The sequence below is a fragment of the Myxocyprinus asiaticus genome, chromosome 34 (assembly GCF_019703515.2).
Source record: "Myxocyprinus asiaticus isolate MX2 ecotype Aquarium Trade chromosome 34, UBuf_Myxa_2, whole genome shotgun sequence".
Lineage (NCBI taxonomy): Eukaryota > Metazoa > Chordata > Actinopteri > Cypriniformes > Catostomidae > Myxocyprinus > Myxocyprinus asiaticus.
Genome location: NC_059377.1, coordinates 6,620,475 through 6,632,711, shown reverse-complemented (window position 1 = coordinate 6,632,711; position 12,237 = coordinate 6,620,475). Strand labels below are relative to the sequence as shown.

General features: G+C 41.7%; 1 pseudogene; it reads left to right on the top strand.

Annotated features, from left to right (window-relative positions):
- Positions 1-9,357: 9,357 nt before the first annotated feature.
- LOC127425754 (uncharacterized) overlaps positions 9,358-12,237 on the top strand; it is a 29,668-nt pseudogene continuing 26,788 nt past the window's right edge.

Below are 12,237 nucleotides of genomic sequence, written 5' to 3'. Positions count from 1 at the left end.
CCGGCCTGTCACTTACACCCCTACCCCCCATTTCTGGAGAGGAAATCCGCAACAGACATCTGCGTTCCCGGCCTGTGGACCACCACAAACTTAAAAGGCTGGCGAGTTAGATACAAACAGGTGATCCGCGCATTGGTATCCTTTATGCAATGGAGTCACCGGAGGCGGGCGTGGTCCGAACAGAGGGTGAAAGCTTGTCCCAACAGTAGTACCGGAGGATGAGAACCACCCACTTGATGGCCAAACACTCCTTCTCGATGGTGCTGTACTTAGTCTCTCTCAGCGTGAGCTTGCGACTAATGTACAGGAAGGGACACTCCTCCCCCTCCCCCATCTGGGATAGTACCGCTCCCAACCCCCTGTCCGATACGTCTGTCTGCAAGATAAAAGGGAAAGAGAAGTCAGGTGAGTGTAATAACGTGAACGCCTGCTGACATGGCTCTGTCCACTGGACCTGACCTAGTGCCCCCTTTTTAGTAAGATCAGTCAGTGGGCTGATGACAGTTGAAGAGTTAGGCACAAACCTTCGATAATAGCCAGCCATCCCCAGGAACTGTCTCACCTCCTTTTTGGTCTTAGGTCTCAGGCAGGCTGCAATCGCTGTGGTCTTATCAATTTGGGCCCACACCTGCCCATGACCCAAGTGGAAGCCCAGATACCGTACTTCCACCTGTCCAATTGCACACTTCTTAGGGTTTATCGTGAGTCCCGCCCATCTCAACTTCAGGACAGCCCTCAGATGCTGTAGGTGCAGTGCAAGCGGTGTGTGGTCTAAAGACTCTGTCCATGAGCCGCTGAAATGTAGCCGGGGCCCCAAACAAACCAAAAGGAAGGGTGACAAATTGTGGGTGACTCCGGAACCACCATCGCCAAAGTCACGGGGCCTCTCTCCATGGTTTTATGAGATTGAGGTGGTAAATCTGACGTGCTCCGCCTCTATCCGTCCGATATCCGTCATAATCGATTTCCTTGACTCGCCGTATGATCTCAAAGGGCCTTTATCACTTGGCGAGTAATTTAGAGCTCAATGTGGGGAGTCAATGGAAGGGGGCGTAATGGCACTTTTTGGGGTGGCTGCAGGATTCACAAACTGACATTCACGCCATGCCACACTACACCTGCAAACATCCCCGCAAATGCCCAGGCAATAGAAACAGGCCATCTGACGATCTAGTGTTTTTCCTTGCCCTAAGTGACCTGCCATCAGATTATAATGAGCCATCTGGAATAACATATCCCAATGGCTCTTCAGTACTAACAGTTGGGTTGTATCCTCCTTTGTCTTAGCATCCTGCATCACTCGATACAACCAATCCTTAATAATTGAAAAATACGGATATGCGAGTGCAACGTCCTCCTGACGTGGAGCTGACGTAGACGGCCCTGGCTCTGCATCCCCAGCCAGTGTGTCCCACACCACACATACCGATACACTTTGTTGCAGGATCCATCCACACACATTTCCCTTAATAAGGCAGTAAATGCCAGCCAATTAGTTCCCAAGATTAGTGGATGGGTGAAGCGGGAATAATGGTTTTGTCCCCGAAATTGAATAGTGACTGTCACAACAGGGTAATTTTGGATATCCCCATGCACACACCTTACCTGCACCCACCAGCCAATATCCAAAGCCTCACATTGAACCAAGCTTTGGTGAATGGAGGTTTGATTACAACCTGAATCCACCAAGGCTTGATATGTACCCCCTTAATACTCACAGGTATCCGGTATGCTCCTGCTTGATCGAGGGCGGCCTGTGGTGCATCAGGGATCCGGACCAATATCTCCACCTCCATCATGGGGCATCTGTCCTGGAAATGCCCAGGTTCCCCGCAGCTCCAGCAGACCAGCCCAGACTTCACGCCCACACCTGCAGTGGATTTACCAGCCTGTGGGGGAAGAGCGGAGAGGGTTAGGGAATGGCCAACGGGAGTGGGGAACTGGTTCTGGGGTAGGAATTCCCCATTTCCAGGGAACAGGAACAGGATGAAGGGAAGGAGAAGGGGAGTGAGGAGAGAGAGAGGGAGAAGAAAAGGGCTTGTCGGCCCCCGAATATGCCGCCATATGTTTCTCAGCCAGCTGGACCGCCTCATCCAGCGATGCCAGGCAGTGGCACTGGACCCATTCCACCATCCCTTTTGGTAGTCAGTTGATCAACTGCTCCAGTACCACCAGGTTAACTACTGCCACGGTATCGCATTCTGTTGCCAGCAGCCACCGCCGGCAGGAGTCAAGGAGCTGTTGGGCAAAGGCACATGGGTGGCCAAGCTCGCCAAGCGTCAGTGAGCAGAAGCACAGGCAGTGCTGCTCTGCGCTGTGGCCGACCCATTGCAAGATTGCTCGCTTCAAGTCCTGATACCCCAGGAGGTTGGCGACGGGTAGTTGTTGGGCTGCCAGTTGCACTTCTCCTGACAGCCGCAGCAGCAGGCGGACCACCCAATGGGACTCTGGCCATCCCACTGATTCTGCTGCACGCTCAAACAGCTCCACAAATGCCTCCGGGTCATCCTCTGGTCCCAACTTGGTGAGTGCGAAGTAGGCCATGGCGGGGCGGCGGCTGAGGTCGCGCCGTTGGAATCACCCTGAGGTATCAAGCTCCATAGAACCTGCCAGTCCTCTGCTTGAGCTTGAAGGATAACCCAGAATCGCTGCTCCTGTTCCTGGTGCAGCTCAAGCAGAGCCTGATATTGCATTTGGTGGATGCTGGCGAGGGTCTTGATCAGATCGGCGAAAGGCAAGGACTCCATGACGGCGTATCTTCCTCCAAATTCTCTGGTTTCGGCACCACTCTGACAGGTCTCTAGATTTCTTCTGAAGGAGGAAGTGGGAGCCGGGTAAATGACCAACGTAAGTCTTTTATTTAACAATACTTTTCAGTGTAAACACCAAAATGGTCTTGCTTTTCAGCACAACAAATGCACTCGGTCACACACACAGGTTTGTGCGTCTCTTTCTCTCTCTCCCCTCCGGCGGTCTGGATTGCCTTTTATCCCTATCCACTCTCACTGCAAACACAAAACAGTTGTTAGAGGTGATTTCCCACAGATGCCAATCCTTACCGTTCTGTCTCTCCCGGCCTCGCTCTCTGCAAACATCGCTCGGCCACGCCCCCATCACCACAATTAGGTATTTTTAAGCTTACAGTCAGACTTGCTCTACATGTGTGGAGAAAGAGGTTCATTACAGACTGAAAAGTGATCTGTCAGCAGACTGTGGTCTCCAGCAGTGGAAGCTTTTACACTCAAATGGCTCACCATGAAACACATCAAGCTCCTTCCCTCCCACAAGCTCCAGCAGAGAAGTTCCCAGTACCCTGAGGGAAGCCTGGAGAGAGGGGGGCGCCATCAGTTAGATCTGTATGGAAAACCTCTGAATCAGCTTTGTGAGCAAGTTTCTTATATCTGTGGCTAGTTATAGCAGTTGTAAAGGTATGGCAGGGTTTACTGCTAGTGTAAAATCACTCTTCATCCATCAGAGGGCCGCTATTAATTATTTCCAGTGTCTGATCACACAACAGCACATCTAGAAAACATTTAGTTGACCATAAATACAATGTGACGTGCTTCCTATCTTCCTTTCTGGCTCTATTCATATTTGTTTGCTGCTTAATAACCTCTTAATATGACCCATAATCGCTGAAACATCTCCCATTGTGTCTTTTCCATTAACATTGTGGTCGCAGTTTTTTGCACAGTTGCACAGGTAAAGATCAAAGTCTTATGTAATTGTGTGTAAACATTTACTATGTCATAAATGCTGTCAGCACTTTCAATTTTAATGATTAGATTTAATGTATGTGCTATTCCAAAGCAAAGTATGAATGTTCTTTAGGTAAACACAATGTCATAGCTAAGAATAATTAATTAGGTATGCAAAAAAAGTTTTCAGACCTCAGGCACTTTAGTTTGGTGCATTTTTCTTTGATTGACAAACAAGCAATTTTGAATTAAAGTGATAGTTATCACAAAAATGCCAGATGTGTATGACTTTCTTTCTTTAGTAGAACAAAAATTAAAAATTTTTGAAAAATTTCTCAGCACTTTAGGCCCATACAATGCAAGTGAATGGGTGCCAAAATTTTGAAGCTCTAAAAATCACATAGGTCAGCATAAAAGTAATCCATATTACTCCAGTGGTTAAATCAATGTCTTCAGAAGTGATTTGATAGGTGTGGGTGAAAAATAAGATCAATATTTTAGTCAGTTTTTACTATAAATGATCCTCCCTGCTCAGTCAATCTCCACTTTAACTTTCACTTTCATATTCTTCTCCTTGATACATTCTACATTCATCATACATACGCCCCCTACTGGGTAGGGAGGAGAATTTCTAACAAAAATTGGCTTAAATATTGATCTGTTTCTCACCCACACCAATCATATCACTTCTGAATACATAGATTTAACCACTGGATTCTTATGGATTACTTTTATGCTGCCTTTGTGGTTTTTGGAGTGTCAAGTTTTTGGCACCCATTCACTTGCATTGTGAGGACCTGCTGTGCTGAAATATTCTTCTTAAAATCTTAATTTGTGTTCTGCAGAAGAAAGTTATACACATCTGGGATGACATGAGGATGAGTAAATGATGAGACAATTTTTTTGGGTGAACGGCTCCTTTAAGTATTCTATCCGCAACTCACTTTGTATTTAAATGTTTAGTCATTTATTTATTGAGTCCATGGCATCATATACATTTTACAGGATTCAATTTTAATTGCTTTACAATGCAGAACAGTAAAAAGGCTAGATAGATTTGTACATATTACAGAATATGTTTAATTGTCATGGTTAGACAAAAAGGCCTACAGTATACTAATAAAAATAGACTGTATAAAGCTTGATTTACAGAGGGTCTATTGCTGTAGAGACAATTCACCACAATCTACTTCAAACAAATTTATCTTATGAGAACAAATGTCAATTTATGTAATAAAAACATATATTTTCGAGTTTGTTGGATGGGTTTATTCATTACATAGCTTAACACAGCAACACTACCTAAATCATGCAGGATTACACTGATGGATCAAACTACTAAACTCCAAATCCCTGGTATGATGTTGGAATAAAAGCATGTTGTTGCTGTCCCTGTGCTGTTTTGATGTGTGTTGGCAGGTATAAACGGTGGATGAGGAACTCAAAGCCGTGTAGCTGTGATTACAGGCTGCTTAATGTGAAAGTGTCCCCCTGCAGGGGCAAGACCACCCTCGATAAACCACAGTCTCCACTTACATTTCAGCACATTAATGAGAATTATGCGTGTGCTTATATCGTAATTACAAAAATTACTGCCAAGAGGCATCACACATTCTATCCTGGGATTTTCAACCTTTACGTAATGTTGTTATCTATTTAAGCTAGAAATAGGCTCATCTTTTGTGGTTGGGGACTTTTGAAACATTTACTTCCTTAAAGTTCCTTTCCAGTGAAGGTATGCCTGAATTTTAAAGGAGCACTAAATAATATTTTCCTCATTAAAATAGTCTTACTCATAAAGACCAGTTAATGTAGTTTGAAATTCCAGTAATGTCTGGCAAACTAAAGATGCTTGATTTTGTTGTTGGATGAGAGCAAGAGGCTTTTTTTCTTGAAATCCGCCCAAACAACTTGTGGTGATGTAGGTGACATCTGATTGTAGTTTTGGAGACTTTCTGTCCCCAAGACCCAACTCATTTCTGCAGTTCTCCAGCTGAGAATTTTTGGCCACTCGAACCATCCTCCTCAGCATGCATGGAGACAATATAGACACACGTCCTCTTCCATGCTGATTCTTAACATCTTTAGTTGATTGGAACTTCTGAATTATTGCCCTGATGGTGGAAATGGGCATTTTCAATGCTTTAGCTATTTTCTTATAGCCACTTCCCATTTTGTGAAGCTCAACAACCTTTTGCAGCACATCAGAACTTTATTCTTTGGTCTTACCCATTGTGATGGATGACGAAGGGAATTTGGTTTGTGTGTTACCTCTTATTTATACCCCTGTGAAACAGGAAGTCATGGCTGAACAATTTAATGTTCCTAGTCACCCAGTTTTTTTTTTTAATTTGAATGGGAATATACTTCAGATATGTTTTATTCATAAGAATTTCTAGGGGTGCCAATAATTGTGGCAAACGTGTTTTAGAGAAATTTATTTATTTAATTATGAGATCCCCCCCACACTTTCAATTAGTTGACTTCAATTAAAGGTTATATTTTTGTGAATATTTTGAATGAAAGATCAAAAGGATAAACAAGACATATTTTTTCACAGCCTTCTTTGGGTGCCAATATTTTTGGCCACAACTGTACATAAAAAAATTACTAAATGCACCTTTAATACACAGCAAATTCAACAAGATGTTTACATTTTCAAACCTTATAATATTATGTAATCTTAGGTAAAATTTTCAGGTAACCTAAAAATGTGCTCCATGTGTTAATCTACATTAACTGGTTTTATTCAATTACATTTCTTTATTTAATCAGACTAATTAATAATACATTTGTCAAGGTTGCAGGTAGGAAGAAGGTGAGGACTCAAAAGCAGAGAGCAATATGGGTTTTAAAAAAAACTAAAAAACTACCCCGATGGGGGGAAATAATTCCAGCCCTGCCAGTCGCCTATCCAGGACAGGAGGGTATGTGACTGGCTGGGCTGAAGAGGGAAGCCTAAAAGACAGGAACTGGCAGGGAAACAGAAATGAGGCTTAGAACAGAAACCGACGAACTCAAAAAACAGACCAACCCTTACGAAAATCGAATTCATGGCAAATGCAAATGCAAAAAAAAAAAAAAAAAAAACAGCAAATTTGCCACTGATAATTTTCACATGCAAATGAGCTTTGCAGCAAACTTGCGGCAAATTGTCCATTGTTGCCAAAGGTTTGCCGGAGGTTCACCACTACTGGCGAAGAGCTGCAAACTTCTGGTAAACATTTGCGGCGAATCTCAAGCTCATTTGCATGTGAAAAAATGAGCTTTTTTAAAACTAAAAAGACTTTTTAAGGGTCAGGGAGAACACCAAACCAACAACTAAACAGGGAGAACATCCACAACAAACTGGCACAGGACATAGAACACTGGGAGATTAAATAGGGAAGGAAATGAGGAGGGTAACAAGGGAAGGCAGGTGAAACTAATAACTAATCACAAGGCAAATGAGGTTTCACATAAGACAGCACAGACACAAGTGCAAATGTCAATGAGAAAACCAACAAAGCCATGAGCACTCACACAACAAAAGATGCAACATGAGTGTCAGGATGCAGCCACTGAAAAACTAAAATCAAGACCTGGATCTTAACAAAATTACGTTACAATTACAAAAGTAATTTGTATGGGTTAGACCAAGAATAAATCAATTATTGAGGTAACAATCATAAACCGTAGCAGACTGGCGGACATGGACCCTTGAGCCAAATGCACACTACAGGACTTGCAGTCACTGCCCTGCGACTCACAGTCTTTTTTTCCGTCGTACTGGTGCGCACAGTACACGACTGATCGCAGACTGGGTGTATCAACTACACAACCAGCTCCGCTGCTTGTGGCACTATACGAGCCAAATGTCACACTTTAAAATTACGGGAACGAAATTCATTCACAAACTAGCGCATCATTGAAGAATAGCTCGTGCCCATTTTTTGCGTTTATTTGCAAGGGGAAAAAAAAACTGCAAAAAAAAAAAAACTGCAAAAAAAAAAAAAAAATACACTACACTTATCACATTCTTATGCAATTGTGAGAAACAATAATATAACTTGAAAGATCTTTGACACAGGCTTAAGTGATTTGACTATTTTGTGACCATTTATCTTACATTAGAATGTTATAGACACAGTTATTACCTTATTTAAATTAAGTTAGGACTGAACGATTAATCAAAATAAAATTGAAATCACGATATGACCTACAATGATTATCAAACCACAAGTGTTGTGATATAGTGGACGTCACGCGCCGCTCGCTGCGTTATTGTGTTGCGCAACTGTTTTTTTTTTTCAGTCAGTTCGGTCAAAATCACTTTGGTCTGTCCACTTGGCGGCCATCTTTGGAATGCTCCCGGGCATCTATTATCTATGTAAACAAGTGGCGTAATAGTACTGCTCCAATCTACTTGAATGGGGAAAGACCAAAGTCTCCAAAATGGTTGGTCAAGATTACGATTAAAGAACATATTTCAAATCAGTAGTAAAATTGGACCAACAGCGGTATCATAAATTGTGCTTCTTTAGCTCAGATCGCACAACCCCCACCCCCCTCTGTTTTTCAGGATGGTTTAGCTAATGCGCATGTGTGTTCTCAAGTTGGCTGAGAGGCGATGTCTGTATGTATAAGGTTAGTGGCTCCGTCTTGGCCTTAATAGTCTCTGCTGGTTCGGTGTGCTAATTTACGATGAGCGTGTTATATTTACAGTGCTCTAGAATCACTAATTCCAAATGTGCTTGGCTGCTTAAAGTTAATATCCAAATCGAAATCATATCACCGGGTTTTATTGGACAGAATAGTGGATGAGAGCATTTCACTGCATTAAAAGGCCCTTGTAAACTCAGCTACAAACAGAAACGTCTTCCTGTAGTGTTATTTCCATAATAATTTCTTATAGAACAGACAATGCAACTAAAATCTTATGTGATCTTTTTTTTTCCTTCTGATTAACACTATTTATTGATTAACACAACTGACAAAGAAAAGCAAAACATATATTCACAGAATAACATTTAACCCCCATTATTCCCTTTCCCACTCCCAGTCCCCAACCCCACCCTGACCCTCAACAAATATCCCTGTGGTCACACTTGAATATACACACAAAAAAAAAAGAAAGAAAAAAAGAAAAAAATATTAAAACAAATAATCACACACATTTAAAACTACACTTCTCTCTCCACTGCCCCTCCAAAACAAAACAAAATAATGATGTAAACTGGGCTGAGACCCTATAACAAAGTGAACAAATACAGGTACACAGCAGATACATAAAGGTACATAAAGTCAGCTAAAATCAAAACAGGGTGTTTATTATGCAGTAGTGATGCACTGACAGCTGTCCAATCATACACACATTTTCATGGCAGGGGTACGAAATTCTAGCGAACCATAATCCTACCCCTTCCTCAGAACAAGGAATACCATATGTTTCCAATAAATAGACAATATTATGGTTATATATTTATAATGACTTTCATGTGGATAAATATATAAAGGTAAAAAAATAAAAAAAATAAAAATTCAGTGTAATCAAATGAAGATCACAATTTAAATCTAAAGACAGCAGTGTCAGGAGTGTGCCGTTTACATTACTGACATTGACATTAGGAATAAGAAGAATATTTTGTCTTGATGGTTAAGTTTATTTAACACTTCCCAGATGGCAGTCTTGGGAGTGGCACAGGTGGCAGATGACCTGCAACAGGATCAGTCAGAATCAATCAGGGATGCAGGTACTGTGTGTGTGATTTTTTTTTTATTGTTGCTGTCACCAGCTTTTTAGTAAGGCAAGGTATTTCCTTCTGTGGACATGAAGAAGCAGAGTCCAATGGCAATCAGGGGAACTTTTTTGAGTTGATGAAGCTCATGGAGCAATTTGACCCCTCCCTCCAAAGCTACAAACCACCCTCAAATGCTTCTTACCTCTGTCCTTCCTCTCAAAACGACATGATAAGAGTGTTGCAATGTGGAAGTAACCGCCAGTATAGTCTAATAATACAAAAATGTATGCAGTTATGGCTGATGAAGCAAGGGGTGGCCGTGCTGAGCAGCTTGTTTATGTGTGCGTTATGTCACAACTAATGGCAGAGTAAAAGAGCACTTCAATTAACTGTCCAGCCTTAACAGTTTCAATGAAGAGTCGATCACAGATGCAATCAAAAATATGCTTGAATCAAAGAGTTTGAATAATCTCCTCTGTGTGGCTCAAACCTATGATGGGTCTTCAGTAATGAGAGGTGGAGTTGGAGGTGTTCAAGCTCGATTCCATGAGAAGCACCCTAAATTTGGTACTTTATCACACTTGTAAGGCTGTGCCAGAAGCAGACAACTTTTTTGAAACATTAGGGAGTGTGTATTCTTTCTTCAGTTTTTCACTAGGGAATCATCAAGCATTCCATGACACATAAACACAACTGGGAGAACAGTGAACTTGTCCAGCTGTGTAAAACTAGGTGGGCATGCCAGCTCAACTCAGTCAAAGCTATGCTTAAAAATCTAACTGCTCTGTTAAATTGCAACACCTACAGCAGTTGGACTGCTGTCCAAACTGTCAAGGTTTTCCAGTGTCTACATGCTCGTGATGTTCAAGTGTCTGCCATCTGCTACAGAGGGGCTCCATAAATACCTTCCGGAGAAGTATGTGGTATTGGCACAAGCGACACTCTACAAAGAAGCTGTGTTTGAAACACTGACATTAATGCAGAGCAGTGACGAAATGGCAGAAAAGCTCTGCAAGGAAACAAAAAGTAATTTGTGAGTCCAACAATATATCAGAGACCCTATCTGGTCCCTGGCGTAAGCAGAGGCGAATGGAGGATTACACAGTGGACTCCACTTTGGGTACAAGGGCTCTATGTGATACTGGCAACCAGCTTAGTAATCACCTTTTGTATCCATGTCTTTACTGCATAATAAATAAGAACAACAGATATTCTGGTGTCTGTGAAAAGCTCATGAAGGGCATTCAAGCTTGCAATCCAGCAGCTGATGTCTTTCTCAGTGAGGATTCTCTAATCCTCATTGCAACACATTTCAACATCCCACTTTGTACAGAGGTGAACCTGATAGTGAAACAGTTCCAGGCAAAGAAGAAGAGAGAGGTTGCCATCTCTGACATGGCCAGTATGTACAAACTCCTAGACCCTGACATGTTTCCCACACTGAGATTGGTTCTTCAAGTAGCAGTTACAATACCAGTCAGCCGTTGCAGTTGTGAGAAACCCACAAAGAGATAGAGACAATCAGATTCATCCCTTCAAAACAGAAAGATAAACAGAGCCATATATATAAGATCAAAGAATATTAAAAACAATCATAGAGAAGGATAGAAAAGTCACCAAGAGAAACAAAATCAGGCAGGAGAAAAGACACAAGCAGCAAGACAGCAATGAGAGAAGAGAGGAGAGACTGTAGTAAAGAAAAAATTGAGAGATATACAGTAGTGCCAACATAAAGAGAGGAGTAATGAGAATCATTCTTTCCAAAAAAGTAGAAGGTAGGCATAATAAAGACGAAAGGAAAAAAATATAGCTGCAAGCAGCAATTGTACAGCATTAACCACAACCTGAAGATCACATATGACATAAAGCACAAACACACACATGACATTTCACATCACCTCAGGATGGATTTGAACCTATGACTTTCCATTCAACAGGTCACTGCACTGTCCACTGCACCACAACATTAATGGTCACCAATGGGACATACCAAGCATAGAGCAATCACAGCCAATCATCATAATCAACTTCGTATTCATGTAACTACAACAAACTGAAAATAAAAATTTGATTGGAGAAAAGCCCAGCAAACATTTAGTAAGCATAATGGAAAGATCTCTGTAACAACATACATTTTAACTTCATTTGTCTAGGTGGGGTTTTGATCCAACAACCCTTGAAACTATAATCCAGTGCTATAACACACAGAGCCACTCAGTTGACATGCTCACTGAGTGGCAAAGAGACTTCCTAAGGTTAGAGTCAGTACACAAGTGTAGGTTATCTTTTCAACTATAGGTGGCGCTGTCTCCAAACTGATCAGTTATCCTCAGGACATGATGTTTATAATGCATAACATTTTTCTTTTAAATCTGACAATGCTTTTAAAAGATATATCACTTTTTAGTAAAATTCAATGTGGCGGAGGAACAGTATGGCTGATATGGGAAAAATACCGTTATATCGTATCGTTGAAATCTGCATGACCTAAGGAATCCACAGACACCAACCCGATACTTTTAGGACATACGGTTCAAAAGTTACAGGCAAAAATAGCCATAGGTGATTTTTTTTTTCATAATTTTTTTGACCCATAGGTGGCGCTGTCTCCAAACTTTGCGTGTACCCTCAGATCATGGTCCTGAAGAAACATACCAAGTTTTGTTTGATAGGACAAACCGTTGCCGAGATACAGCCTCACATCCAGTTTTAAATCAACCTTGTTAACTTTGCGCTGCCGTAACATTTAAACAAAGGCAAAAATCTAAATTCTTTAGTATTATTTCTGTGTGGCTCGGTCTGGAGATTTTTTTGAGCCA